This window comes from Solanum stenotomum, chromosome 7, assembly GCF_019186545.1.
Source record: "Solanum stenotomum isolate F172 chromosome 7, ASM1918654v1, whole genome shotgun sequence".
Classification (NCBI taxonomy): Eukaryota; Viridiplantae; Streptophyta; class Magnoliopsida; order Solanales; family Solanaceae; genus Solanum; species Solanum stenotomum.
The window spans coordinates 9,743,822-9,750,141 of NC_064288.1; positions in this window are offsets into that span (position 1 = coordinate 9,743,822).

Sequence of the window (6,320 nt, forward strand, 5' to 3'; positions counted from 1 at the left end):
AATGTATCGTAGTGTTGAAACAAAGACATTATACATTAATTAAGAAACAAAATTAACTAGATACATTAAAATATGGACCTTCATCCATATGTATCAATGATTTTTGAAGATGAAAAACTAAAAAAAAATGAAAACTGAAGTTATGGAAAGAGATCTACCTCTTGAATAACTTGAAATCATTAATTGGAAAGAGAAAAGATTTGAAATTCAAAAATGGATTAATGGGGTAATTGTGGAGAGATTTGTGGCGTGAAAGGGAGAAAAAAATCGTGGAAATTATGTATCCGACAATTTTGTGTTGTGCTAAAAAATAAGGAAGTTTGAAAAATTTTAGAACAGATAAGAAATAATGAAAATTATGGGAAAAAAGCTATATACATAAGTTATTTTTCCAAAATAAAAACCAAAATGAAAGTAATTTTAGTAAGTTGATCATATGACTTACCTGGTAATTTTATATAGGCTTAAATCATTTACGGCCTCGTAAAGTTATTCACATAATTCGCCTAAATACAACTCAAATAGAATTAGTACCTATTGTTTTTTCAGGATCAAAATTTAGGATTTCTAATCACATTTTTTATTTTCAGTGATATTACTTTTTCTATTACAAAAATTAATTTCATTGACTTGGGTAGTGTTGAAGAGTACCATATTAAAAAAGAAAAGGAATAGATAATCTTCTTATATGATACGACACCAAAAGATTATAACATTTGCTTAGCCCAAACATCAATTCCACAATTTGTAATTTGCAACCAAAAACTTTTTACTATAGCTATTTGATGAAATAAAAGAACTCCAACAGCGCAACCAAAACCCATCCCAGGCATCCCAAATTTTGAGGAAATTTTCAAAATGTCAATATTTTGACATTTAATAGGACTCCTTAGCCAGATTTTTAATATTTATTTAAAATGTCAATATTTTAGTTTGTTATTATCTGATTTATGTATTTTTTATTGGTTTGATTTGCAAGAATACAATCATTTAATAACATAAATGAGAAAATAGGGGAGAGAACATTTTTAAAAAGGAATATATCACTTAAAATTTTCATCAGTTACAATTTCAAAGAAATCCCCCTTTCTCATTCAATTGGATCAACAATTTCAATCTCCATTTTTCTCCTTTATCAAGATCTTAATCATTCCTTAAATTTCTTTTTTTATTTTGTTTTCATCGTAATTGTATATCAATAATTTTTACATTTTATGTGCTCACTTTACCATTCGAATTAAAATTGGTATTACTTTACCATTCAAATTAAAATTGGTATTACTTTACCATTCAAATTAAAATTGGTACTTTACTTTCATAGTGAAAACTAAAAATTGTATCTCAGTGATCAAGTATTATATGACTGTCAAATATATTTTTCTTTTATTTGTATTACAAAAATATTACTGATTGTATCCCAATATAATCTAATCATTATATATGAATATAATTTTTGAAAGAATACAAGATTCTGAAGAAGAAGAAATAGCATACATGGTGGAAATAATACAATCTGTTAAGGATGCAATATTCTAAAAAAAAACATAAATTGACTGTGAAAGAAATAAGGATACGAGATTCTGAAGAAAAAAAATAGCATACATAGTGGAAATAATATAATTTGTTGAGGGAGGATACAATATACTAAAAAAAATACAAATTGATTGTGAAAAAATAGGATACATTTATTCTTAAGAAATACAAATTCATTTGCATACCTATTGGAATGACTACAAACTAAAAAACAAATACAATGTTCTTAATAAAAATTCGTAATACATAAAATTAGAAATACAAAATAATTGGTGATTTTGAAAACAAAATCAAAAGAAATCTCACTAAATAATTGGTGACTTCGAAATTACCTTTATCAATTGAGAGATTTCTTGAACAATTTGGGAGAAAATTGAAGAGTTAGTTTTTCTTGAACAATGAGAGAGAACAATGGTAAAAACGTAAAGAAAGAGAAAATAGGTGAAAATGTGAAAGATGGGGGAAAAAATTGACTAGAGTTAAAACCTAGAAAGAAGGGTAATGGGTAGTGAATACATTTTTTTTCTTTTTCACCGGTTAGTGGTGTAGAAATTGGTCCAATGTTGGACTGTTTTGAGAAATAAAAGGAAAGAAAAATAATAATATTTGGATACAAATTATTTTCTAAAATATTGACATTTTGAATAATTATTTTAAAATGTAAATGTTTTTACTAATTATGTTAGGGTTTGTGACTAATTTGCTAATTTTCCCTTAAAAAGTCACCAGACTTCTGATTAATTTAGGGTGTGTTAGGTCTATATGGTACATTTCACATATCTTATTTAGTTTTTAAAAAACTATGTGTTAACTCAAAATAAAATAATGAAATTAAAATAAAGGGAGTAATAGATTTCTTTCATATAATGTATAAGAGATGTATACATTGTATAATATGTATATTTGAAATACATCTCTCTTTTTTACTCATGCTATCGCTCTTTATTTTTCAATCTAAAATTTTAGGGGTACTAGGTGAAAAATGAGAGTGAAATTAACGAATTTGCTTTCATTTACCGTCAATCCACTATATTGGACTAACACTAGAACAATAATGGAGTAAATTTTGAGAAATATTTTATTTTTAAAAGAATTCATCAGATTTCAAACTATGTTAAACACAATATATACTAATATAAGGCATATATATTGTAAAAAAGATAATTTAGTGTATAAAAATATCATATAAGTCATCCGGAATGCAAAGAGATTCACCAAAAACTAACTGGAGTGCTAAATGATCTCAACGGAGTGCATGTTGATGATCTTGAACACTTGTATCTACACCATAGAAAGATTCAGATTGAATGACATCAGTACACTGAATGTACGAGTATTTAAAAAAAAATTGAATGAATAAATAACTGAACTGATAAGACCGGAAGAATACTCACCTCAACTCAACTCAATACAAAGTAATAATAAGAGATGAAATGTTTAAAGCTTCATAAATAAAAGATACTAAATCAAGGATGTATTGAAAAATACAATAAATTACTATTTACTATAATATGAGAGTTTCTCTAACTGACAACCATCACTATGAGCTATGTGATGATACAACGTCTTGCTCACGCTGTCAAAATTGTTCTATACCTTGCCGGGGTATAAAACACCTCAACTTAGTGGATCCACTAAATCTATGCTCGAAAGCAATAAGGAGTCATTTAAAAAGTACGATTCTTTACCCATGTTGGTTACATGGTTTATGAGAAATGTGAGTTATCTGAACTCATCCCCATATCGGTGCTCAATATTACTCCCAATAAATATATATACTCATACTCAAGTAGAAATACTCTTTCTCTGTTTTGAGGTAATTACTCAAAATAACCTCTTAAAAGAGGTAACTACTCTGAAATATCCTAAACTCATAAACTCTTTTTAGAAATAAAAGTTTCTCTTTTTTTAATGTAAAAATGTTACCTTTAGGAATACTTAGTTCTCTTATATTCTTTCTCAATCATATATGAAACTTTTCTTAAAACTTATCCTTGCTTTTTCGGAAAATTAATATTAGATCATTATTGGTTAAAAAGGGATCTCAATAATAACTCTATAAAAGCTCTTGAACTTTCCTATTAAACTTAATTTAGTTTTGAATGTGCATTCAGACATGTGATTAGAATATGCAGAAATTTTTAATGGTAAATGGAGCTTATAGGAGCTAATATAAAGAAGGGAAACGTGGCCACAACTTAAAGGAAGATGCGCCGGATGAAACAATGAAAAGAATCGGCCCAACAATCCTTGGCATACTGCTGGCGCAGGGCTCCAGGCCCTGAACTTCAGAAGTCGGGCTTGGGCGCACTATTGGCGCAAGGCGCCAGGCCATAAACTTCAGACGTCAGGCATGGGCGCACTGCTGGCGCGCCACCCTAGGGCCTGAACTGCTGAAGGCCAGGCCTGACGTATTACTGGCGCGCTAAGGCCTTCCCTAGTATCCCCGACGAATTTTCAAGTTAAATTAGGACCCAAAATTAGTTTAGAATTGGGAAATTGCTCCCAAACTCTACTTGTATCTCAAACCCAAAATCAATACGTGAGAACTTTCATACAATTCCTTTTGAAAACATAACTTTACTAAATCAATAGGCCTATGAACGTCACGGGTTCAAGCCAGAATTCACACTTAGAGAACTTGGCATATAACTCTCGATATTTGAGAATTTGTAGGACTATTCTGAGATGGCTAGCATGGTCTTCCTCATTCCTCGAATAAATCAATATGTCATCAATGAATACGATAACAAACTTGTCCAAATACTACTTAAATTCTCTGTTCATAAGATCCATGAACGTTGCAGGAGCGTGTGTGTGTATATATATATCTTATTAATTAATTAACATATCTCATATGTTTGGTTAAGTTTCATTTAATAACTTTATTTTTTATTTTTATATAATAAGTTTTATATTTTATTTTACATTTATTTATTATTTTACACATTATTTTGCAGATTTAGAAAAGAAGAAGAAGGTAACAACAGTATTTTTGTAAGATTAGAAAAAAAAAATTAAACATTTCAACCCTTCAAAAAATGTATAATATTGATTAAAATTTGAATATGAACATTTTAATTTAATAAAAATAAAAAAATTATTTATTTTTTTGTTATAGATGTTTAAACTAGTTTTTCTCTATAAAATAATCTTAATATTTAAAGTACATTAATACTAGCTCTTAATTGTAATTTGACTCTCAAAAACACTTTTTAAAAAAGATTAGTCAAACACAATTTGCTTATAAAAAGCATTTTTCAAATGAATTAGTCAAACACAAGTTGTTGGTTTTTTTTTTCAAAAGCACTATTCTGAAAAACTATTTTTAAAAATGCTTCTAAAAATAAGTACTCCCTTCGTTCCATTTTATGTGGCACTTTTCGAATTTTGAGATTCAAACAAGTGTATCTTTGACTTAAGTTTTTCATAGATCTTTTAAACATTTTGAATTATCAATTATTGTGACTTATAGTACTTTATACGTAGTTTACAAATATATAAATTTCATTTCAAAAAAAATGAAGATCCAATGCACAAATTTCCGGTCAAACTTAAATTATTTGACTCTCAAAAGCAAAAAGTGTCACATAAATTGAGATAGAAGGTAATTTTTAAGAGTAATACCAAACAAGTTCTTAAAAACATATATAGTTAGAGAGCACAAATATTTTGAGAAGCTAAACAGGCTAGTAAATATATTGGCTTCATAGAGAAAATTTGTAATTAGTTGTTGGGCTATTTTTTTTCTAACACCCTCCTATAAAGTAGCTACGATATTAAGGGCTCTTTAGGTGGATGATTTTATTTGATTTATATGATACTCCTTCAACTTAATCGAGCTTGAAAGAAAGGGGTTTCTAAACTAGAATACTGACAGGTTCAAGTCTTTGAGTTTGTCGATCCAACTATTTTCGCCGCCGACCATCGTCCTTGCTTCTCCGATGCATCACTGTTGAAGAGTAGTTGAAGAGACTTTGGAGTTTCCTATTTGAATGTTTGGACTTCTTTTTTTGTCTTTTATTTTTTTTATTTTAATGGTACTTTTATTTTTTTTGACATATATTTTAATGGTACTTGGGTTGGGTGTCCTTTTAGTTTCTTTTTGGGCTTTTGATCATGTTATGTTTTTGTTTTAATAAAATATGACATTTGGCCTTTTCGGTATATAAAAAAAACCATATATCTTAGACTTTTCAATTTTGTCGTCCTAAATTAAAATTATGTCAAATATCCTAGAGTATCTATTAATTTTCTGATTTTAAACATGTTACGTGAAAATCTGAAATTCAAGTATTGTCAAAAAAAGAAAGAAGTCATTTGCTTTAAACAAACTAAAAAGAAAAGTAAGTCATCATTTTTTAAACGGATGGAGTAATATTTTATAGTTTATTATATATTTACTCCCTCCGTCCAAATATAATTGTCCACTATACTATTTTAGGATATGTCCACTTTATAAATCAATGGATAATTTTACACTTAGGGTGTGTTTGGTATGAAGGAAAACATTTTCTGGAAAATGTTTTTATTTTCTAATGTTTGATTGGGTAAAATATCTTGGAAAATATTTTCCAAATCAACTCATTTTTTCTCAAATTTAAGAAAAATGACTTCCCTTCAAAATTTAAGGAAAACATTTTCCAAAACTTTCCTCCAACTTCATATTGCAATTTTTTTGTTGAAAAAATCAATTTAAAGCTTATGTTTAAACAATATTTTTCAACTTCAATTATTTTAGAGTTATTTTATTACCCCACCCTCACCCTCACCCTCACTCCCCCCCC